Source organism: Camelus ferus, chromosome 3, assembly GCF_009834535.1.
Source record: "Camelus ferus isolate YT-003-E chromosome 3, BCGSAC_Cfer_1.0, whole genome shotgun sequence".
Classification (NCBI taxonomy): Eukaryota; Metazoa; Chordata; class Mammalia; order Artiodactyla; family Camelidae; genus Camelus; species Camelus ferus.
The window spans coordinates 14,347,108-14,373,331 of record NC_045698.1 but is presented as its reverse complement, the minus strand read 5'-3'; the positions used below and the strand labels follow the sequence as shown (position 1 = coordinate 14,373,331).

General features: G+C 34.4%; 1 protein-coding gene across 2 annotated transcripts in view; it reads left to right on the top strand.

The window, feature by feature from the left end:
- CDH18 (cadherin 18) overlaps nt 1–26,224 on the top strand; it is a 627,896-nt gene that overhangs the window by 101,431 nt on the left and 500,241 nt on the right. The window contains exon 1 of one of the 2 annotated variants that reach the window (XM_032470358.1): nt 10,166–10,329. The exons of the other annotated variant lie outside the window; for it this stretch is intronic. The gene's annotated coding sequence lies outside the window, so the exon portion shown is untranslated. Of the gene's footprint in view, nt 1–10,165; nt 10,330–26,224 lie in introns of those variants that run through there. 2 annotated transcript variants of the gene reach the window in all.

Sequence of the window (26,224 nt, the reverse complement as noted above, 5' to 3'; positions counted from 1 at the left end):
GGTAAACATGAGTATAAAAGACTTGTTAGTTATGCTTCAGTATTATGCCTATAAATTTAAGTGTAAGATATATTTGATTAAATGATAAAGTTGAAAAGAAATCAAATCAGATACCCTTCTACTGTACTGTACTAAGAAACCAGTCATTAAGGGAAAAAAAAAGCTTTTCTCCAAGTGACATATGATTTTAGCAAAATCTAGGTATGTTTAAAAGGTTTTATTTTTCAGGTCCAATTTAATAGTGTTTAAAACATATTTCTTTTTCTTATTCTATTTTTATAAACAGTTCCACAGCTACCTTTCCTTCTGGAAAAGTTGCTGATTTCTCTGCCAAAATGGTTTTTCAGATCTGTAGCTGAACAGCTCATTTTCTCCATTAAATTCCCATTTCCAAGTGTGGGCTTGAGTGAAATGCAGGCAGTATTTTATCTTCTCCCATTTGTCAAGTCAAAATGAATGTATCATTTCTTTTTTGTCACTTTTCTGCTGAGTTTCCGGCAACCATTAATTTCATGGAATATTAGAAAATAAGTAATTTAGAAAGATAAAATTAAAGTGGGTTAGTTGTGCTGTTATTAGCAAAATGTAAAGTGTTTTCCCATCTGTTGAGCTATAAAAACTGAACCTCCTTCTTCTAACTTGACCTCCCCTAAGCTGTTGCACTCAGAACAATCCTTCTAAGGGTTAATCCAATTCAGTTCACTCTTCTCTTTAAAAGCCTGAAGGTCACTAAGTGTGAAAGCCCTGAGCCTGGCATACCAGGTCAGTGTGATCCGCTGCCTCAATTTCCTCTCCTTGCATCAGTCTCCCGTTTTTTTCCATTACACCCCGTCTACCCTGAATTCCTCCATGTTCTCATAACCTGCCGACCTCTTGTTGCTACTTCTGTGTGCTTTGACCATACTCTACATGCCTGTGTTGACCGGAAATAAATAGGCCACCAGATATTTCTCCAGCAAAGATGGAGTTATCCAGAATCAGTAGGAAATTGGAATTCAGGGTCTCCCACCGTGGTGAGCCACACGCAAGGCCCTGAAGGCCAGGGAAGGGGAGCACTTTTACGGAGAGGACAAGTCAGTTGGGAGGTCCGCGGTCAACAAAGAGTCATGGTTCTTCACCAGCTGAGTTCTTGCCAGGAAAGAAGAGGAGTCTTCCTTCTTCCCGTGGGGCTCTGCTTTGGTAGCAAAGTAGGGGAGCTCCCCCTCTGGTATCCCAACTCTATGTAATTGAGGTTTCTCTTAATTGGTTTTTCACATCTGCAAGGCTCCCTGCCTCATTCCTTTTAGTTCCCTGACTTCCACCACTAACTCCATCGTCACGCTTTACCAAGTGTCTTACTACTTTATACCCATATCCTCCTGCAACTTACAAGATACTCGTTTCTGCATTTGTTTATTGTTTAGAATTTCTCTAATGGGAAAGAAAATTCCATAAGAGTAGAACTTGGTCTGGTTTGTTCTCTGTCATATCAGAGCACCTAAAGCAGTGGCTGGTGCTGAATAATCATCTTCATTCTTAATGTTGAATTTAAATGATCCCAGAATATTCATTAGAAAGACCCTCTTTAGCAGAAGATTCCTCTGAGTTTATCTTTGTCCAAACCTCTAACTGCACAAGGGTTTTGCAATGATCTTCTTGTGGTTTCTCTTTGTTCTTCGAATTATATTTTGATAGCAGGTTGGGGTGACAGCAGCGGAGGAAGGGTTGTTTAATACCACCCCAGGACTATTATACTGTTGGGCTGGGGGTGCAAATTGGGGTGATATTCTTTATTTCTAAAAATACTCAAGGTTATTTTTTAGAAACAGATTATTTGTCAGAATGGCTGCTACAACTTCTACTCTTCTTGATTCAAATAATGGATTAGTTGACCATCTTGAATATAGCTGGAGCCAAGAGCTCCCCACTTAGAGGATGTACAACACATGGATGCTTCTAAAACAATGTAAAACAACAACAAAATCAAGCAGGAACAAACCAAAATGAGACAATGCAATTCCAAGCAGCCATTAATAATAATTTAGCTCTTAACTAAAGACCTTTCTAGGGGAAAACATCAAGATTATATCATACATATATAACATATGAGAAGAATTTTGGAAAACTCTCTTTAAAAAGTTTCTTTTTACCTAAATTTCTTCTCATTAAACTCGTTCTACATTGACCATCTCCCTGTTTCCTGCATCTCCTGTCTGTATATGTTCTCAGCTTCTCTCTGGACTGGCTGCTCCAACTTCTACTCCCGTCTTAAATATTTCCCTCAGAAATTAATATTGTGATTATTGATGTGTCTTACGTAAGTTCTTATTTCTCTTACTGTTTTGACAGGAAAGCTTCATGAAAGCTTTTGCACTGACCTTATTATTTTCTAGCTAACCCACGAGGCTGCAATTGCTAATGACATTTTTTGAAATGCCTTTTATTGAAATACTTTGATCAGAGCTACAAGAGCTACATTTCTTAAAGCCATTCTCATTACTTTATTGTCATGCCTTGTGTATCACAGCTAAATTCTGAAATCAGACACTTGGCATCAGAATGCAATCATTCTGCCAGGAGAAGTGTGAAATGGTTTGTTGTTTTTGTTTTGAGGTGGGGAGAGAAATGTTGCATGTTTTGAATACAAAGGGCTTTAAATAAAGTTGCAAACTGAAAACACTTTTTTTTTTTTTACAGATCGAAAACAAAAGAGAAAAACTAAGGACTAATATGTTGGCTGAAAATAAGAGGGTACAAGATTGGGGAGTGTGCATATAATTCTTTCAATGACTTGGAATTCAGGAGCATTCTGAAATAAAATCTTTTAAAATATTACTATTTACCAAAATGAAGAATTTGTTAAAATATCATTAGCATATTAGAAACATGTGTATTCACTTTTGCTGTAAGAACAAAAAAACGAGTTCTCCAAGAACAAGAAACAAGTCTCCAATGACTATATTATGTCTTATTTTAAGGCAACACAGCCTGCTTTGCATAAGAATTTTGATTTAAAAAATCAATAGAAAGAATTTAATCACAATGGACTCTCAGTCCTGCGGCAAATTTTCAAATTGTGCTAAAAATAATATTTGCAGTACCTGAACCACAGTTCAGTTTGAAAATTTCCCACAAGTATAATTTTATATCATCAAAATTTCAGCCAACAACAAAGGACATAGGCATGTATGTGTGTGTTGGGAGAGAGAGAATATAAATAATTTGCATGATGAAGAATTTTATTTTTTTTAATATTAACTTTTAAGAGAGTAAAATTTGCCACCCCAAGCTGTCTCTTTGGCATACAGAGCATTTTGAACTGGAAGTAATCGAGGCTCAAAAGACTCAGAAAGACACTTTGATCTTCCCCCTAACTGCCTGGAAAGATTTAGGCAGGGAGCCTGTTCCAGGACTAGAGCTAGCAAAAGAGATACCTGCAAAGAATCTGGGGCATGTGTGATGGGGAGAACTTGGCAGAGCCTAGAGATGAGTCCACTGTGTGTCCCATTGTCCCTGCATGCAGCAAACATTTGTTTCACAAACATCTGTTTATCCATCTCCATGTCATTTATCTCTCTCCCCTTTGAAGTTCTAGACCACTATCCCTTGACATCCTCTTTTGTTTTTTAGCTGAAGAGTGTATTTAAGGTGAGAGCACTGGCTGTCTTGGTGAATTACTTAGTCCTCCTGAGTCTCTTCCATGTATAAATGTTGTTAAACTTCTGTTTGATTTTTCTCCTGTTCATCTCTCTCATGTCAATTTAGTTCTTAGACCATGCAGAAGAACCTAGAAGGGTAGAGGAAAAATTCTTCCTCCCAGACAACTATTACAATATAATTAAATTATACTTACATATTTACTAATTTACTATAGTTATAGCTAGTCAGTAAAGCAGTATTAATTCTTCATACATTTGGCTAATTATATGAGTGTTGATGATATACTACCATGTCAATGAATAGCAACATGCCCTAAGAGAAAATATATTTAGGTCAAAATTATAGCAAATATAACAAGGGGTAAAGGTTAACATCAGTTAAAGTTTCAAGTATAAATTTTCTGTAAACTATTTCCTTCACTAAGGTGATTTCTGTGACACTAAGTTCTATTTGAATTTTTTGCCTGTCAGAGCAAGAACTCAGTTCTTAGTTAATAACTATCCATGCAACCCTAAGTAATTACCTTTTCCTTTAAAGTAAGAAATAACTACGATTCTCTACTAACTATAATCTCTGTTGCTCTGATAATAGAGAGAAACTGATCTTGAATCTTCTAATTATAGTTGACCCTTGAACAACACAGATTTGAACTATGTGTGTCCACTTATACACAGGTTTTTTTCAATGGTAAATACTGCAGTACAACATGACCCACAGTTGGTTGAATCCATGAATGTGGAACCATGGATTGTGGATAAGGAGGACTCATGGATACTGAGGGCCAACTGTAAGTTGTACGCAGATTTTCGACTGCAGGGAAGGTTGTGGCCCCTAACCACACGTTATTCAAGGGTTAACTGTATTTATAATGGCTGCATTTTTTAGCAAGGGGCACTAGTGAATTCAGGCTTAGATATTACATTATTTCCATATACCTGGTAATTATCTGATTGTTTCGCCATATGTAAACATACAGCTTCTAGAAAAGTGGCTAACATGCAGCAAACGCTTTATTAGTTAGTTAGCTGCAGAGAGATAAATCTCCATATCTCCATGGTTTAATCTATTTGAAATATATTCCTTTCTCACCTTGGAGGGTGATGTATATAAGCCTATCTTCTAGGACAGCTTTCCTTCAAGGGGTGACTCAGGCAAACAGGCGTATTCCATTGAGCAGCTTCCCCATCTTGGACTTCTTTGCCATCAACGTTTGGATAGATACAGAATGTGCAGAATGATTCTAAGGGTCAGGATTAGAAGAATTTTATATCACTCCTGTCCATATTGATTTCGTCGTAATAGTGACATAGGCCCACCCAAACTGCAAAAGTGGCTTGCAGATTGCAATTTCCCTATGCTCTTAAAGAAGAGAAACTGCTGGTGAACGTCTATCTAATTCTGTCCAAAAAAAGAAAAGAAAAATGTTGTTGAATGAATCTCCTTTACTGAGCCTGTTTCCAAACAAAATGTCTATACATTAGCTACGAGTTCTTCTGAACTTTTGATTCAAGGCAGAAAGCACAAGTGTTCCTGGAATCAAGGAAGAGAAAAAAAAAATCTTATGTACAAAAGTAAGAAATTAGCTGTACTTTGCTGGTTTCTTTTCTCAAGAAAGGAAAACTGTATATATGGTTTAATAAAATAGAGGGAATTAGAGAAGAAAACTGTCACTATTGTTTCAACCACAATTAATGTAAATATCATTATTGCTTGAAACCATTTTGCTAGTATTTAAGCACTTGAAAATAATGACCAAAAGAGATTAAAAAAAATTAATGACATAACCCAATTGTTAGCTGCTAATTAATAAAAATAGGAATCTTTTATTCTTAATTTGAGACATCAAAGTACTGGAAAAAAATTAAAAGGCAAATCTGCATGCAATTTAGGCTTTTATTCTAAGGAAGATAACTTTTGTAAACATCTTTCTGCTTTGCTGTGAATAAATAGATTTCATAAGGAAAAATACAAATGCATTTTCAATGTTGCAGATTCTCGATTATTTTTCATTATTCCACCACTTTCTTGCATGTGAAATTAATATAAATATTAGCTAAAGATGTTGGTCTCATATTTCATATTCATAAAACACATTTCTAAAGGTCATTGAAGTAATCCTTGAAAAGACATTTAGTATTTTCAAGTGTAACTAAAATGGTATAATTACTAAAATGTAGGCCAAATGGTTAAAAGCACCCATGGCTATCATTTGGTAGATTTTGTTAAGTGGAAACTCTAGCACATATGTCTATAGTTAATCCAAGGTTAACAAGAACAAAAGTAAGCAAGCATTAATTTTGTACATCATATAATTTGGTAGATAAGTATTCACATATGGGTTCCATGTAGGAGAAATTCTCACATTTCTAAGCTTCGGTGCTGGAAAATACATTATTTGTTTCCCCAAAGATATGTCCATGGCAACCTCACCAGGAGAAAGTCTAAAGATTGAGAGGTAACATATATGCTTGCCGTGATCTCTCCCTCTCTCTCTCTCACTTAATGATGATCCCAACCTAATTATCTACATTATATAATAATACTAAAAGATATAGGGGAGGAAAAACTAATTTTTCCTCTACTGTTCTGGGTTGTTGTCTGAGATCCTCCCTGTAAGAAAAAGACATTAACATAAGAAGAACCAACAGAAGATTAATAACACGTGTAACTCCTGTATACATGGGAGAGACCCAGAAAAAATAATTTGCTAAAATAGCCTTATCCTTTACTTTAAATACCACCTCCAGCTAAAGGCGAGAAAAGATCTTAGGGCAGGGATAGGGGCAGGGTAGGTGATGGAGGAAGCTATAGGAGGTTATCAGGTAAAGCACAGTAAAGGGGGGTACAGTTTTTATGTGGATTTAAGACAGTTACTTTCTTTATTGATAAGAATTTTTAGGGTTTAGTCATCCTTCTTTTCCTGGTTCTGGAAGGGAAAAACCTTGCAAAGGAAGATTTCCCTCATAAATAAATGTAAATATCTCCTACAAAGTGTAGCTTCTATTCGGTATTGAGAGCTTCCCTGTGTCTGCTATTTCTCAAAAATAATCAGCCTAAGATAATCCATATGCCAAAGAAGCATATTTTTGAGGTGACAAATTCTGCTCTCCTTCAGAAACAAAACAAAAGGTTTCTTCACCTTCTAATACAAGCCTCTAGTTTCAAGTGACTTTATCAGTTTTGCATTTCTAAGTGTCTAAAAAAAACCCAAAAGTCTTTCTTTTTTCATTCTAAAAAAATTCTTTATTATTCAGAAAGCCCTTTGAAGTGGGAAAGGAGCAAAAGCAGGAGGTGAATAATTAAGTCCTTAAGAAAACAATCTTTTTGTTTTTACAAAAACAAAACAAAACAAAACAAAACAAAACAGCACTAAGATAACTGCCTCCTCAATTATCATACTAAGAAATAAGAAAAGAAACTCAAAAAGCCTTTCCAGCCTAGCCTTCAAAAGCGGTATACAGGCTTAGTGGGACCTGGCTTGAGAGGGTCTGGATGAAAGGCACGTGTTGAGTAGGTATTTGCCAAGCCAGGCAGCCAGTTCAGCACAGGCAGTGTTCTACTGTTTTAGGCTGTATAGTGTCGACATTTAGGTCTACTGTTTAAATGTAAAGCCTTTATCAATTTACATCTTTTTTATACTCAAGTCTTGGCTATTCTTCCCAATGTGCCTGCTGGAGCTGAGATGCAAATAAAAGGGGGTCTTTTCTATATAATGACTATGTCTCTCCCCCAGGGCATTTCTCAATAGCAATTCTTTCTAGTCAAGAGATGTTTACTGTAACCTGCACTCCTAAACTCTTTCTTTGTTGTTGTGTTGTTTTTGGAACTAGTTCCAGTTACTATGCTCATTCTAAACATAAAGAGCCAGATTGCCCTACGCCTGGGTCATTATTCAGTTCAACAGTATATATTGGACACATAGTGTATAGAAGCCCCATACAGGGCATCAGGGCTACAGGCCTGAGCACAGCAAACCTCCTTTTCCCCTTCATGAAAGTAATAGTCTATGGAGGCAGATGGAAGATTTGATGAGTCATAACAGCTAACACTTGCTCACAACTTACTAAGTGCTAGATACTTTTCTAAGTAATCAGCACGGTTTATTGTAATTTACAGTTGTCTCTCAGTATCAGTGTAACCAAACTCAGGGTTTCCTCTCAAGCCCATACTTGAGAGGAAAGTGTTGGTCGAAAGAAAGTTGCTTTAATCAGAAAGCTGGCAATCTGGGGAGAAGGCAAACTCATGCCCCAAGATCAACTCCAAAGATTCTGCTCAGCATGGACTTTTTAGAGAGAAAAGGAGGGAAGAATCTCAGTGAATCATCAAGGAAGGAGGTCAAGCTCTGTGTCATTTTCCATTGTATGCAGGCTGGCTGACTCCTCGCGGTCTTAAGACATTATCTCGCCCATGTGGTCTGCCTGCAAGATTGCTGAGAGGCGTTCTGGGGGTAGAGAATTAGTCATTCTTTAATTCTTCATTCCTATTTCTTTCAGTCTAGGGAATGAACTAATAAGTTAAGCAAGGTATTGTGTGCATTTAGTAGAGCGTGAGTCAGGAGTTAGGTTAAATGTTACCTAGTGATTTCATTTTTATAATTAAGGTTTAAGGGGAAGAGAAATAGACAAACAGAAATGAGGCAAAATAACTGCTTGCAAATCCTCACTTGCCAGATATCGTTCCATTTCTGTGGGATTGGGGGGTGAGGGTTTATCTTCTGTAACTTCTTTATGCTGATATTGGGCATCATATTCTCAGAGTGGAAGATGTTGTCATGGGTCTGTAGCATTTCTTTGCTGACAACTTCAGTTGCCCGCTTACAAATATGGGCAGAGTAAGCTACAATTATTTTGATCTCCATAAAGATATAGATTATTATGATCAGTAATGTCAATCCCGTTCTCTTGAGGCTTGTTTTTGGCATTGTGCTGTCCATAGCCTCAGTCCTGCTCAAGATGGAGCAGCTTATGTCATGGCTGCAGTCTGGCCATCATGCACTTGGCTTTTTCCCTCTGGTGGCAGTTATAGTACCTGTAAAACAACTGAGGAATATGCATCAGACTGAGTCTGTGACTCTGTTGTCCTAATCATTGACTGCTTGGGCATGCTTTTTTGTGACTCAGGGAGGCCTGGGAGACACCAGGTTTTTTGCAAATAAGAGGCAGGGAACATGGAGGGGCCTTTGTACTTGAAGGGTGAGGTCGGACACAGGGTTCTGCTTGGTTTCTTCAGCAGGAGATTGGTTCTAGGACCAGTCACAGATATCAGAATCTGAGGATGCTCAAGTTTTACAGTTGGCCGTCCTTATCTGGGATTCTGCATTCTTGGATTAAGCCAACCATCGATTGTGTAGTACTGTAATATTTACTGAAAAACATCTAGGTAAAAGTAGACCTGTGCAGCTCAAGCCCATGTTGTTCAAAGGTCAACTGTATTTCTCATTAAATACATTTGAGGAAATTGTCAATTCCCTTTATAATGAGGAAACTGAGGCATAGAGAGTTTGAATAAGTTCCCCGAGGTTTGAAATCTAGTGAGTGGCTTTTAACCCTGCCAGTCTGAGACCACCAACGAAGAAACCACTAGATTATCACCTAAAGATTGTGCTGCATGATAAGGATGATAATTCCAGGAGCACAGAGATTTATAAAAGCCAATAACAGAAGGAAGCAAAGGGAGTTCCCCCAGAGATATGTCCTTGGGAGGCACTGCTGGGAGAATCCAGGCAGGCAGGATCCAGGTGTGGTTCTAGGGGAGATGGAGCCTAAAGTCAAGGAGGCCAGGGATGAGCTCACTTATTTGAGGGAAAGATTTAGGAAAATAATTGGGAAGATTCCAATCAGTATTTTGACAAGGGGGATATTTGGGGCTAAATTGTCCCCCTAAAATTCCTATGTTTAAGTCCTAAGCCATAGTACTTCAGAATGTGTCCGTATTTGGACACAAGGCCTTTAAAGTGGTGATTAAGGTAAAATGAGGTCACCTGGGCAGGCCCTAATCCAGTATGACCTGTGTCCTAATGTGAAGAGGAGGTTAGAACACAGACACACACACAGGAGGGAGTCAGTCATGTACCAGTCCAGGAGAGAGGGCTCAGCAGGAGCCAAACCTGCCAACAGCTTGATCCTGGACTTCCAGCCTCCAGAACATTAAGGAAATACATTTCTGTTGTTTAAACCACCTAGTCTGTGGTATTTTGTTATGACATCCATCAATGTCAGCCTTCTGGGATATAAAACATAGTAGAGAAAGAGAAATACATACATACATATATTATGTATAATATTTATATATATATACTTATTTACTATTTTTCAGACAGTATTAAAGCCCTGCAGACACAGCAAACTGATAAGAATCTGCCCTCAGATACTTTATACCAACGTTCATGACGCATTACTCATAGTACTCACAAGTGAGTGCCATTAAGTGATTGATCAAAAGGAATGGGAGAGGCAGTCTCCCTTTGGATCCAGCTTCTGACCAAAACCTCAGTCCTGCTTTTGCATGAGTCTGAGGCAAGTTCTAATTTGTGGACCTTCTGGTCCTCAGGTCCTCAGCTCAACACATCTTCACTCAACCCACGGGAGACACTGCATTTCCTCTTGTCAACTCCAGTGGGTGACGACAACGTAATCTCTGCGGAAGGCATCCATTCAGCTTGCTGGGAATTCTTAGAAGCTGGGGAAGAAGGTAAGGCTGGGGGAATCACAGAAACGGGGGGCTTTAAGGAGAAACAACACATTAAGTATTTTGTGTTATTGCAACAAGTACATTTCTTATATTAGCTCAAATATGAACACACACACACACACACACACACACACACACACACACACACACACTACAGTTAATACCTGAATGCATTAATACCTGAATGCAATTTCAGCACAGGTTTTAATTTGATTTTGTCAAAAGTTCCGAAATAACAGAATCAAAACCAATGAGTCACTGAAGTAGTAATTAATAATGGTTTATTGTGCACATGACAAAAATACAGTTTGTGACCCAGGAGTACTCAAACTGACACACGGAGTAAAGCTCAGTGATATATTGTTTAAGAGCAGCTTACATAGTGAGAAAGCCTTGACTGTTTATTCTTCACAGTGATTGTTGATAATATTTTGTTAAATGATATGGAATTGGTTAGTGGTTGCCTCATATTAGTTTTGACAAAAAGTTTCACTTATGATTTCCAGAAGCGTAAATAAGAAATGATCCAGGTCAAGTTTGTCTTGTGAAATACATTAAGGTTTTCTTGTATGACTAAGCTGGTTTTGGTTTTGGTCTGCCTAAGGAATTTTTAAGGTTTGTCTTTATTTGGTTTTTCTGTTGTTGTTGGTTTTTTTTTTTTTTTTTTTTACAACTTCTAGCTCTTTCCATTTAAGAAAGTGATGTACAATTTTAGCAACACAAAGCAGAGCTTCAGCTGTTGTGTTGGTACTCAGCTCATCTCCCATCATGTTGGCTCGTGGTCTGTCTTCCACGCATCCTCCTTTGTGTTGTAAACTGGAGCTGGCTCTGCAGCTGAGTCTGTATACCAGTGGCCAAACTGCAGAAGCTTCTCAGTCTTGTTTTCAGTGATTAAAATTCCACACTTACAACAGTCATTACCACCTGTCTTTCCATGGTTTCAGTTAGCAATACTCCCAGTTTGATGCTTTGTGGACCCTAGCAATGGTGGAAAGCCAGCAGGAAGAGTGGAAATACTTGGGTCTCTTATGTCCTCTTCGTTGTCCTGTGGCAGATGCTCGAATGTATCAGTAGATTCATTCCTTTTAAAACATTTTTAATCTGTTGGTGCTCTGAAAGCTTTATAAACTACTACAAAGTTTACTAAATGAGAGTATCTTTTACATCACACAAAATGAGTGTCCGAGTCCTTCCTGAATCATTCTGTCAACAGTTCCTAGTGGTTGTGGCAGCCTGCAATTTTAGTCTTTAATGACACCCATCATATTAATAGGCAGAAAAATCCTCAGATTTATAGAAAATAGTCATAATCATATGATTATAATATATATTTACTCCCCTCAACTAGAATTATAATTATGTAGGTAATTATTTCTAAAAGTATGAAAGTGTGATGTAATAGTCATACTAACAAGTAAATGACAGATCTACATACACAATTTTTTTCACAATACAAATATTAGTGGTGGTTTGGGGGCAGTTCATAAAGCACTTTAGGATATTAAGTACCTTTGAAAGCTGGAGAGTAAATTGCAACTGGGGAAAAAGGATTTAAAAAATGGAGGTGGAATGTACAGAAATTAGGACTAATTTTAGGTGCTATGAAATTATTTTCTGACATAAACATCTAAGCGAAATTTGTCACATGACATGTGAGAAAATAGTGGTTTTTTTCCCCCCAAATTAGTACGTATAATGGTAACAAAGAATAAACTTTCACAGGGAAAATTTTTTTTAAGCTTAAGATATAGAGCTATAAGTAATGGAAGTTAAAATAGAGATATAGCCAGGTGGTCCTAATTGAATTTAGGGTTTTAGTGGCAGAGCTTCAGAGATTTACTGTAATTGGAACTCAATATATGTTTCTCTTTAGTAAAAACTTTGAAGCACTGTCTAGGGAAAGCAATTAGTATACTAAACAAAAGGTTACAAGAGCAGACAAGAGTTTCAAAATTATATTCCAACTGCATAGCCAAGGAGTGTTTTTCATTCTTCACATTTGTATTATGTGTGTATTTATTAAGATTCTTTTATTGGAAAAAGTCTTTATTGATAAATACACCTAAAGAGTTCAGTGTTTCCTCAAGAAATATAAATGATAATCAAAAATTAGAGGGGAAAAATTTATTAGTCAGAAATCTGAGAAAAATTGTGTCTAATAGATAACAAAGTGATTTCTCCATGGTAATAGAAAAATATTGTTAAAGCAAAATTAATAATAACCACAAGTAAATAGGTGTAAAATTTACTTGGATAAAAAATATAAAAATAGGTGATCATTTTTTCCCTGAAAATAACATTTTTTTTTAATTGAAGGATAGTTGATTTACAGTGTTGTGTTAGTTTCTGGTGTACAGCACAGGGAACTGTATTGAATATATTGTAATAACTTATAATGAAAAAAAGAGAAAATAATTTTTAAAGACTGCTTCTTTATCAGGAATTAATAAACCCTTAGTGGACCACTGTCTTTACTTTGGTTCATATCAAAATGACTACGGCACAGGAACAAAACTGGTAAAGCTTTCACTGCCACCTAATTCTGTTTTTGTTAAAATGGCACAGGCATTGAAATTCCTAATGAATGAACTAGAGTGGTGTGTTCTTAGAAGCCAGGATTGTTAATCTCTACAATCACCCAACCTGTGATTATATCCTCTCTTAGAAAGAAAACTGGAAATCAGTGGAAAAATGGCATTTGGATGTAATTGAGATTAAGTTTATTCATAGAGTGTTTTGTTTTCCTTATGTGCTGCCAGACATCTGGATAAAGACTGAAAGATTTAGCAAAATATTAACATCTTTCCAAGTGTCTAAATGTTGATTGCATTTTATGTTTCACTCTAAATATTTGATGAAGCTTAGTATTGTCTACAAAATATAAATTGTCCCCTTATCCTTGAAGTTATTTTCTGTAGCATTCCACAGTTAAGATACTGTCTGATTTGGAAAGAGTGAATATATGATGGAATCTTAGATTTGGAAGACATTGAAATAATATTGTTCCACATTAATATTTGTGGCTAATCATTTTAAGAATTAAAAAGATCATTTTGTAAAATCATATGTGATATTTGTGGCCAACTATAATAAGAACCTCTTTCTTATTCAACAAATGCCCTTTATTTTTGTCTCAATAAAACAGCCCTAGGCATTAAAATCATTAAAATTAAAATAAGAAACTATACAAGTGGCTACCTGTAATTCTCATTACTGTGTAGCACATTCTTTGAAGTTCTACTAATTGGAATAAATAAAATAAAATAAGATAAAAATTTGAAAATAAGAGATAAAAGGATTTATTTTTGTGGATTTCTCATGTGTATCCAATAAAACACTTCTTGGAAATACAGAAATATTTGATGAGTAAACTTTACTAAAAATAAAATTTTATCTCTTCTCACTTTATTTAGAGATAGATAGGTAATATATTTCATTCTGTTTAATGCAGAATAAAATGAAATAGAATTATAGTTAACAAGTTGGCAGAGAACCTACATAAAGAAATTGTATATTGTAATGGGAAGATATAAAACTAGGTCAGAATAAGTAAAAAGTGATTGTGCAATATCAGGAAATATAAAGCTTACTATCATAGAAGTCCTTAAAATTAATTTGTAACTAAATACATTCTTAGTAAAATTACAACAGTGCTTTTTGTCTTTAGATAAAAGTAAAATAATCTTAAATATATGTTGAAGAACTAATGTTTAATTTTAAAGACCACAAAAACTTGGGTAGTAACTCTCAGGAGTATATTATTAGTCATTGGAACATACTACAAATCCAACTTAATCAGTACTATTATGACAAAAAACACACAAGGAAAGCAGTGAAACAAAATAGAACATCCAAAAGTGGATAACACAATTGTCTAGAAGTTAAAAGCCATTTTTTGATTCAGTGAGAAAAGAATATACTGTGCAATGGAACAGGGAAACGGACTTTTGACCTACAAGAGGTTTAAAGACTTACGTTTAAAACAGAAGTGTTGCAAGAAAATGTAGGAGAAACAGTTTATGTGCAATAAAGGGGTAGATAAACCTAGAAAAAGTAAGGCTGAGGAAACAGGATCTCTCAGTAAAATGTAGATGTGTATGTAAATTTTTAAAATGTTTGTAATACCAAATTATTTATTGAAATATAACTGAGTTGGGATATGTGTGTCATACACCAGAATGATAAAGCATTATCTTTTATACTACACAGGAGTTTTTATCATTTTACATTTAAAGTAAATTTTGTAAACAGGACATAGTTAATTTTAATTTTTATCTATTCTGATAAATTTTGTCTTTAAAAGCTATGTGCCATTTACCTATAAGGTAGATCACTGCTATTTGGTTTTACGTGTTTTTTAAATACTATTTTCCCCATTTGTTTTATAGTTTTATGTAACATTCAGTTTTGCCTTTTTTGCAATACATCCCCCCCTTTTTTGAGTATTTTAGCTATTTTTTTCTAGTATTTAAACTAAAAATACCAAAATGCGTAACTGACTTCTTTGTTTTAATGTGAAAGCCAATTTCAAGAAAATGCTGATATCTTAAAACAATTTATTTCTACTTAATATGCACATTCCTTTTAATTCTCTATTTTAAACTCATACATTGTTATAATAGTTTTATACAATTAAAATCCATCTGTATTTTCACATATATTTATGCTTTTTTCCCTCTCAATTTATGTCTATATATCTCTATTTACTTCTGATATACTTTTTTTCTTGGGCCAAAGACATCCCCTTATAGTTTATTCAATGCTGCTGTTCTGAAAAAACTTCTGTATTTTATTTCACAATTAAAAATACTTGTGCTGAGGATAAAAGCATAGTTTGGCAGTTAATTTCTTTCAACTAAAGATGTTTTTAGTCTGTCATTTCAGTTTTTTTTAAATAGTCTATTATTCCCTGAAAGAAATATATGTATATTATATCTATTTTATGAATGTTATATATATATAAAATATAAAATGGGCCTAGATGTGGTTTTCTGAGTACTTACATGTTGCTTAGGGTTTCAACTATATAGCAAGGGCTTGATATCTTTTAACAGTTTGGGGAACTTTGAGCCTTTTGGCTTTTGTTTTTTAAGCTGTACATTTTCAGTTGATCTGATTTCCAGTTTATTAGTCCTCTCGTCATTTCCAATCTGCCATTAAATAATTGATTCAGTTAATTTATGTTACTTCTTTTTTTAGTTCTAGAATTCCCATATAGTTATATAGATTATAATTATCTTGTCAAATATACCCTTTCAAAAATTTTGAACATATTATTCACAGGCGATTAAAATCTATTACTTATAACTTCAGTACCAGATTTATACGTGGGTCTGTTCCTACTGCCTCTTTATTCTCTTGGTCCTGGCAATTTTGAAAAATTATAGATGTCATGAGTAGTACTACTTTTTTCTACTGGAGACTCACTGCTCTCATGTCTAATGGACAGCTAGACTGGAGACACATCATTTTAATCCAATCAGGTACTGAGCTGATTCCAGGCTGAAATTTTATAACACTCAAATTACACCTCAGTGTGCTTTTTTCTGGGCTGTAGACCTGAGTTTCGACCAAGAGCATGAAATATTTCATATTTTTCAGAGCATTATTAATCACCAGGTAGAAGAGCTTTGATGCTATCAAGTACACTTTCTGGAAATAACAATAGGAACATGGGACAAAATGATATCTCTTAATGCTCACCTGCTAACTACTCCAGTGTCATGATGAAGCTATTAACAAGTAATATGGCCAAAAGTAAACTATTTTTTTAATAAATAAAATAACAAAGTATTTCACAGGCAACAAAGTTTTATTAGCCCAAATACTTAGGATCCAACTAAGGATATTTGACCACTGCTCTGCTCTAGGGAGGTTTTATAGTAACAATAAAATTGTCATAACACGCCAGGCAAAGCAATACTTCTTTGGGTAGCTTGTGCCAAAATCTTGACAACTTTAAAGATAAGAACCAGATTAAAATGAGAAACTCTGAGTTTTCATTTTTAACATTTTTTAATGTAAATAGCTGTCATTCCAAATTTTAGTATGAAATGTTCAAAATGCAACAACTGCAAATTAAGGGTATTTATCCAGGGGCATTTGATTTTTTGATGTTGCAAAACACTAGAAGAAATGTTTATATAGGTACTTTTCAATTACTAGCATAAGAACAAAACTGGGAGGAAAAATGTGTGAGATAATTTTCCAAGATTTCCTATTATAATTTCACTAAAGAATTTTGCTGTTTGCCATTTGACTATGTGATCAACATATAGTTTTAAAAAAAAGATAAGAAGAGTCAGGAAAGTCTACAAAAACAATTTGAATGTTCTATTTTATGATGGTACCATGTTGTATCTTACACTAGAATTGAAAAAGAAAAAACAACTATTGTGTTTGTTTTACCTGACTTATTCAGAATTAAATAATTATTCAATATTATTCTTCATTAAATCATTGGTACAGTATTTAAAGATTTTTTTTTGAAAAATAAGCATGATAGATGAGGAACTTTTTTTTCCCCAAAACGTCTTTATACTATTTAGAAACGTGTAGTAATCTTTCTCTCTCCTGTATTCTCTCCTTATCTTACAAGTCTACCAAAAAACATCAATAAAAGCTGGGTTTTTGTCAAGCATTTTTATTCAAAAGCCAGGAGAGGCATTGAATGGTAATCTAAACTTCTCAGTGTCGGATTCAAGACTCCTTTTAGATATTTTGAGAAAGGAATGAAGAGTAAATAGTAAATTATGCAAGACTGGGATTAAGGACAGTGGGCTTGCTTCTAGCCTTGTGATTATGGGCAATTTAACTCACCATCTGAATTTGCTTTGTTCATGTGTAAAATTGGAATAATTCTATTTGTTAGCATGCTTTGGACTACAAGTTTTAGAAAAGCCAACTGAAAAAGACTTTAACAAGGAACTTTATTTACTCACAAAAGAGAGAGTTCAGGGATGCTGCAGGTGCCTGGCCTGAACCCGTCTGTGTTCTTGCCCCATGTTGCTCTTACAGTCCTTCCTGCCTGTTATACCATGTGCTGGCTATGTCCATGCAGACTGGCTTCCCCCATGGATGGAGGTTACCTGCCAGAAACCTCCAAGACCAAAAGCTTTCTTATTCACATCCAGCAGGGTAGAAGTGACCTGTATTCCTGTGGATTTTCTCTTTAAGATTGAGAAAGTATTTTCTGAGAAATCTCTAGCAAAATTGTCCTTGGGCGTTATTGACTAAAATTGGGTCAAATGCCCAGTCTAGAAATAGTTACTAGGAGGGAACAGAATATCAGCACATCAATCATGCCTACCTCTTTGTCAGTTCCAAATAGATGTTAGGGAGTCAAATATTGTGTGTGGTTATGTAATCAGAATTATTTGAAGTGAAATAGCATTTGTAAATTATCACGTAGAGTACTTGCAACAAAATAAGAGCTCCAGTACGTTGGAATGTTGCCAGCAATGGGAATACTAATGGTGGCGGTGTATATTCCGTATCCCTTGAACTATATTTTCCACTGAATCTTTGGGTTGTTGATTGTGAACCTTCTAGTCTCTTTACTATTATTTCCTTGCCCATGTGGTAGAATAATCTAGTTGTGATATCTGTAATGTTGCCAAATGCAGGGTTCACTGAGCTATTGTGCCAGTTCATATAATTATATTTCTCCTTCCTTGTAATTATGTTTAGGACACCTTGACTTGATGAATTTTGGTGAAAGGACCACCATCCCAGTTAGAGGAGTCTCTTCTTCATTCTAAGATATTCAAGACCTTTAATGGCTTTGTTTTCCAGCTTCAGCTTAATTGACCCTCACAACCGTTACTGCTGTTCCTCCTCAGCAAATATGTTCTTTGCTTTAAATCTCAACCCAAAACAGCAACAGGTTCTAATTCTATCTCCCAGTGCCCAGTTAGCACCAATTTTAAATCCTTGCTTGAATAAAGTGTGCCATGGCCTTTTCTTTGTACATCAGTTGTGTTATAATTGTAATCTACTTTTTGGAAATGTATGATGTGTTTTGACAAAGCTATTCAAACTATTTACCAAATCCTGAGAAAGGGGGTGTATCTGTTCCCTAGAACTGCTGTCATAAAATGCCAAATATTAGGTGGTAAAACACAGATGTATAGTCTTACATTTCTGAAGACTGAAAGTCTGAAATCAATTCTGTTAGGGTTGGTGCTTTCTGAGGGTTGTGAGGACGAACCTGTTCCTTAATTTTCTTCTAGCTTCTGGTAGTGTCAGGCATGTCTTAGCTAATAGTTAGTTCTTCCTGTGTCTTCACTTTCTCTTTCCTCTGCATCTTTGTGTCCAAGTTTTCTATTTTTCATTAGGACACTAGTCATACTGAAACTAATTTTAACTTAATTACCACTGTTATAAAAACCCTATTTCCAAATAACATCACATTCTGAGACAGAGGTTAGATTTATATAAATGTATATGTATAAATGTATTTTTTCTTAATAGACTTTGTTTGCTTTAGAGACAACTAAAGTTCACAGCAAAATTGAGCAAAAGGTAGAGATTTCTCATTTATCCCCTGCCCTCACTGTTACATACTGCTTTTTCCACACTCGACATCCCCCTCCAAAGTGATACATTTGTTAAAATTCATAGCACTGTATTGACGCAACATCATTACCCAAAATCCATTCTTCACATTAGGGTTCACTCCTGATGGTGTACATTCTATGGCTTTGGACAAATTTATAATGACATGTGTCTACCATTATAGTGTCATACAGAGTAGTTTCACTGCCCTAGTAATCTCTGTGCTTTGCCTATTTATCCCTCCCTCCGCTTGGAATATGTCTTTTTTTGAGAGACATAATTCAGCTCATGCCAGGAGAAAATCCGCAAATCAAAGGATCAAAAAATTGAACTACTGAAATAATACCTTAGTATATTATATCAAAGCTAAGCTTATGCAACTTGCAAAAACAGATAACAACTTACAGACAACTAGCCTTAAAACTGAGAAAAATAGCATATTAGAAGCCACTGTACATATTTCTCGTCTTAAAATGAAACTTATCCTTGAGAAACCCCCTCCAAAAATATTTTAATACCCATTTCATATTTATTAATATTTCATATAATTTATCAAATATAATTTATTAATTTAAAAACAGAAAAAGTATATCTTTATGTGAAGAATATACATCAGTTTATTTTTTTTTTCCTGTTGAATTCATGACTAGCAAAATACTCTTTTCCACAAGTATTGTAGTATGTGTGTGTGCACATGTGTGTATGTGTGCACAGGGAGTGTAACATGAAATACTGATGTTCCTTGGTCTTGGAAAAACATATTGTACATCAGTTGACCACCAGCTGATTGAATCTGACACCAAGTTTCCACAAATGCTTTTTAAATCATGGTGTCATAATTAGAATAATTAAAGTCTGAATGAAAAGGCATGAGATATATCTTTGTAAACAAAAAAAAAGGCAAAAATGAACATTTAACAGTATTAAGTGGCTTGAAAGCCGCTAACCTTACTTCAAATTACAAATCATAGTAAAACTACCATATATTACCAAATGTAAGTTAAGAAAATCTTTGCCAAGAAATGAAATAGAAAACATGTATCTATCTATTAATTATTTATAATCACTTAGTGAGTATATATTTACCGGACACTTATTTTGCAGCAAACACAGTGCTTGGCACCAGTAATTCAAATAGGAAGCTCCTCTTAAGAAATTAATATTCTAGCATGAGGGAATGGCATATAAAAATACTTCAAATACATGGTAACCAATGCAATATTAGGGAAATGAACATAGTTGAATCCTAGCAAAGAGGAGAGGAAATCGGAGTTATCTGAACTAATTCAGGGTATTAATTATGTATGATATTTTTTATGTTATGTCATGAATGTTTGCATAGCATTTATTTTTATAGACATGGTAACTTTCCTTTATTCTTTTGATTCTTCTTTTATCTTTTCCTCTCTTTCCTCCTCCATTCCTTCTACTCCTCATTTTCTTTACTTTTTATTACAATCTACAGTCATAGAATTTTTAGCTCTGAAAAAAAATATGTATATCTGATACACTGATCACTTTAGTACAAAATACATATGTAATCATCTTAAGAAAGTTTATTCCTTATCACATTTATTCCTTATTGATACTTTAATGATAATCTGAAGTAGGCGAGATTATGGGGGGACCACTGCATTCTTGTTGCCTTTTGAGCAGCCCCTTGGCAACATTTGAATGTACGTTGGTGTCTTAGTCATGCAGCTCAGTCAACTCTATTTGTATAACCTCCAGAGCAATGATGCTAGTGCTCTGTTCTTGAGAGTTATCTTAGTGAAATTCTCTCATTACTACCAAATTATGTTACTTCACTGTTAATCACAGGGTGGTTTGATTACTCAATGAAAAAATACTTTGAATGCACTTTCAACTTGGCTACTTCAAGAAAGTTCAAAGTAACAAAGAGAACGTAATAAGTGGCCTCAAGGCCAAATTTTAGTGATTATCTGTACAAAGAAAGGAACAAAGAGCATGTTGTAGGGGAGAGTTTAAGGGTGTGTATGGTTGTTTCACTTGTCTATGCATGTATGTGTTTTTTACCATTTGTTGGAGGTACACACACACACACATACTTGTATGTTCTCTGCTGCTTGCTGGACAAGAACATTACAAATAGAGAAACATTTTCTAGTCAATTGGTTTCTTCTCTGACTGATGAACTGCTTTCCCATGATAAGTGCTTCATACGTTCACGTTTTGACTACGCAGTAGGCACCACTGCACCATTTCAACACTACTAAATTGTAAAGATGCATGTTAGTCTGGCAGCTCTAATCTTCTTGACTTTTTTTTCCTTCATTACATGTTCCCTCACCTTCCATAGGAAGCTAGAGAAGCTGATTGGGTAGAATGGTAAGTGATGAGGTCAGTCTTTCCGGTCCTTCAAAGGTTGGATACAATACAAAAAAGTGGAAGACAGTTTTGTGCCCCTAATTTAAAAAAGAAGAAAAACTTGCACAAACACGTTAAATACTATATGTTCTCCAAGCACATGCCAACTTTTAATGACAGAATAAAATTTCAACCTAGTGAACATACTGTTTTGGACTATTAAAGCAGTGGACCTCCCATCTAAAAATAAATAACTGAATTTAAAAATACTCAGTGTTATGTAATAGTAAGAGAAAAGCATAGAGGATGTGCTTTAGTTTGGAGGGGTTTTTCTGCATAAAATATCCAAATATTTGAAGCCTAAAAGCTAAAAATCATGACGAGTATGGTGGTAAATTTTAACATTACTGAATAAATCCCACAATTTATAGTATGTTTCTATTTAATAAGAGGTTTTGTAAAGATAATTGTACTTGTTGTACATCAAAAAGTTCTCCATAATCCTAATTTTGTATTTCAGTATTTTTTAAAACTTCCCTCCCTTCCCACCAACAAATAATCACACAAACTGTATTTGGAGGAGAAGGTTTATTTTTTCAACTCATTCTTTCATGTTTGGAGTTGTATCTTTGGCATTTCACAGCCTGTAAATGAAAATCCTTGAGGGACTACTGGCATCCCTGCCCAGGGAGGTGATTTGGAGTGACCTGAAGTTCATTGAAAGGGTATATTTTCCTAAGCTCTGCACTGGCAGTTTGCTGTGTCATCAATCTTGTTCAGCTGAAAAGCATGACAATTTGTCTGGACAACAGTACATGAAGGATAGCAAAAGGTTATTGTTAGGTTAAGAAGTTTTTCTGACAAGTACAACACGCTAAGGTTTACATAAGCATAAAACAAACCTTAAACTCAAGGGTTTTGCAAAGGAGTTTTCTACTTCTGTAGACAGATATTTTGAAGTCTGAGTTTATATTTTCCAAATTTCACTGAACCATAGCAATTACCTCTCATAATCTCCTTTAGAAGTTCTTCTGATATTATTTTAATGAAATAAGGACTACAAGAGAGAGTAAATGTCAACCTCAGTGTCAAGGGTGCAGGAACTTTGTTTCATTATTCTTAGTAGTAAAGACCTAGTAGAACACAAACAAATTGGAATTGGATGTATTTGCCATTCATTACTAACCATTGCGAAGGATGACCCATTTTTTTCATTGATGAAAGGAATAATGTTGAAAGAATGTTGATCCATACATTTTGCTACTTTTAATAATCTACTTATATTGTCCATAAAAGAAAAACTTGTCAATTATCACAAAGTAATTTAATATTGAAAAGGTGATAAAGCCTTAGTACCTTCACTGCACTTTTAACATGTAGATATTTAAAAATATTCTCTTAAAATATGTACGTCTTTCAGAAGGTATGTAGAAGACAGAAATGCAAACGAAAGATTTAAAAAAGATGTATTAGGAAGTCCAATACTAATGCATGTAGTTGAGGAAGACCAAAACTGTGTGCAATGTTCATATACATTTTCTATCTTTAATTAATCATAGTAGTTAGTTATTGCATTGCTTTAACAATTTAGTCCCATTCATTTACTTTGGAGTCTATTAAAAGACACTAGTTTACTTTAATGCCTACTAATGTATTTTATTTTAAAAGAGGTGATTAAAGAAATAGCCAAGTTTGCTATTTCATTATGTATCTTGCATTGCTTTTATATTTTATAACCATCTTAATTCATTGAAGATGAAAACAGACAAAGAAAAAAAAAGCAGTTTAGTGTAGTTTGCTTTTTGTATCCTTTAACTGAAACATCTTAACAAAAACAAGGTCAATAATCTGGAAAATCTAACAAATTCTCAAAGCACACACACAAAAAATGAGAATCTTACTATAAGTTCTAATACACAAGTGCAAATGTATATATTATATAATACAATATATAATGTGTTTGTGCTTTGTGTTCTATCATGTAAAATGTGTGCTAATAGTAAATGTATATATTATACAATATTCTTATATAGCAAAATAACAAAATCATAAAGTATATTCATGTTTTTAATCTGCTAGAAAACAGATTGTTTTGAATACACAAAGAGAGGAAAGGAAGTATGAGATTTTTTTGAAATATTATTTGTGTCTCTGAAAATGGTATATAATAGGTTAAAATTTTAATATAAAATAAAATAGATTGTTCCATTTTGATCTCATCTAAATTGTCATCAACACAGGGAAATTTTGAATTAGAAAGATTATAGACTTTGAGTGCAGAAATAGAAATTCTGACTGTCCCACTTTGAATTTTGTACAGTACTTAGCCTTCTTATTATGTGAAAATAAAAAGATTGAAAGCTGCATTCTAATTTTTTTTTCCCTCATTTTCAATTTTTTGTCCTGACCTTAAACACTTAGGTCCTGTCTCATGGCTGGACTCTGTCATTACAATTGTGCCACTCTCTAAGGTTTAATGTGACTTCCATTCAGTAAGGCCGAAGGACGCAAGGAGTTAATGGGAAATTTATCATATGTGAGCTTTCTTGGCTTGGCCCACAAGATCACAGTCATGTTCAAAGAGACTGGTCGAAGTGAAAAATCAGTGATTACGCACTCTCTGCAGCTATCACGAGTGACTGAATTCTTCAACTTATTTTCCCCAATTCCATTTCCTATCCCAGGAGACAAAAATCTGCATAGGTTCAGGATGCCCTGTATATGTAACTGAAAATCAAGATCACTGTGTTACTTCAGCGATAATGAAAAATAATTACAGACACCAATATGGGTATTTTCTTTTTTCCCTAAAAGTAAATGATTAATACAGTTAATATGTTTTAAAATTATACATTTTCTAAGGAACTTACATGTATAACAAGTATGGATCTGTTATGTTAATACTGCAGTAACCGCAGCCTTCACAGTATTATACAAGTGATACACAAAATAGCAAGAAATCTACAACTTTATAGATGTACAAACATTGCATAAAAACCTGTTTAAACATTCTCATGTGGTGGTGTACATTGCCTATTCTAATTATAGGGTCACTCTATTTCTACTTAATTTTGAAAGCACAGATACAACCATCATGGTTTATCCAAAGAAAAATGAGAGTATGAATCTTTATTGATTCTTATTCTGCAGACCTCTCCTGTCATTTAAAGTTTATTTTAAATGCAAATGTGTTATTTTGTATCTGTTAATTTGGAAGGTTACTTCATTATTTGACTTCCTTATTTCAAGGAGTATTTAGACATTTTATTTAGCTGTTTTGTCCCAGAAGCCCAAAGCAATTATTTGCAAATCTATGCACAAAACATTATTTTCAAGAAGTAGTCAATAGTAGGTCAAAAATCAGTTTAAAAACTCTGTTGTGTATAAGTGCCATCCTGAGCTATAAAAAAAAATAAGTACTCCAAAATCAAAGCAATAGATAGGACGTGTAAAATTGTGAACATATAAGAACTTACATATTGTAGCAAGAGATAATGCATCCAAATGTGTGTGATCCATATTGTCAGCTGTATATCTGTATGTACATGAATAATTGCTGTTGTTATTACTATTATTATATTTCAGTCATTACTTGAAAAGGGGTTCTGATAAGCTTCCAGACAATTATCATAATCTGACTTTCTTAATATAATTAGATCAAACAAAGGCAAACAAAATATCTTAATATAATTAGATGAAACAAAAAAAGATATTTGAGGCAGAGTTTGGGATAGGCCATTTCTGATTTCTGAATTGCCCATAGGCCAGCTCAACCCAACATCAGTGGTCATTCTGAAAAATACATCCTTCAAAAATGTTGTCCCGTCTAAGGTAAAAATAATGGCTTTACATGAGGTGCCACTTCTTCAATATAAGTGGTAAGATTATCCAGGCATCCACGGAATCTCAGAATAAACACCCCTTCAGTAGACATGTAGATGTACCTGAAGGTCATGAGATAAACAAGTTCATTAACACAATGATTTCTTTCTCACATCTTTTAATTTTTTCCCACCCTTTTTATTTCCTCCTTTTTCTTGTTGTCTTTCATTTTCTTCTCCTCCCTTTATTTTTATGTTTGCAACAAATGCTATATATTAGAAGCATAGAAATTCTAATACAAGCATTACTGTGTCTGATATAAGCTAGATTATATTAGTATATATACTGACTTCTCTCTTCTTTTCTGGACATTTCTTAATGTTATATTTCACCAAATAAAATTACATAAATGTCTCATTACTAAGCAGGATTCCACTGGCTTAGCATGACCATAAGCAAATTCCCTTCTTCAGAAAATAAAAATTTTGGTTCAAAACACAGTGACTTTGCAATGGAAATAGTTTGAGTTGTTTCCAAGGGGAAATGATGCAAAATAAAATTTATTTGAGAACTTCTTGGTGTGCATGGTTAAGGTAGGGGATTTCATTCCTACCACTCAATGGAAAAATAGGAGGGGGGCAATGAAAGGAGAGAAAAAATATTTCAGAGAAATAAGTAAGAAATACTAGATAAGGTCACATAATAGGCTTTGCAGTTAGCAAAATTTAAAAATGTTACTTTTACCTAAGAATGCTTCCCTCAAAATTCAGATGACTGTGGGTATAAATTTGATGCTCAGATAGGCTCAAGAAAAGATTGAACTGTCATTTCCAAAGGTAGATATATGAAAATGTGCATTGGAAATGTAAATGCGCTGAAGTGGAATTACACGTATTCAATATTGTCAGAAACCACAGCAGAAGAACCATATAGATCATGAACAGGTAAACACTGGCATTTGGATCTGCTCTTGTCTAAAAATGCTTAATTCAAATAATAATTTTATTAATTGTTTAACTTTTTAGAGCACTCTGAAGATGATGACTAATGATTCTAAATTTTTTTATGTACACTTTTACTAATAGCTTCAACACTGAGAAAAAACACTGAAAAAAATACGCTTCACAGCTAATGACTCTGTTTCTGTCATCCCCATTTTAACAAAAATATAAACATCATTTCCCAATCC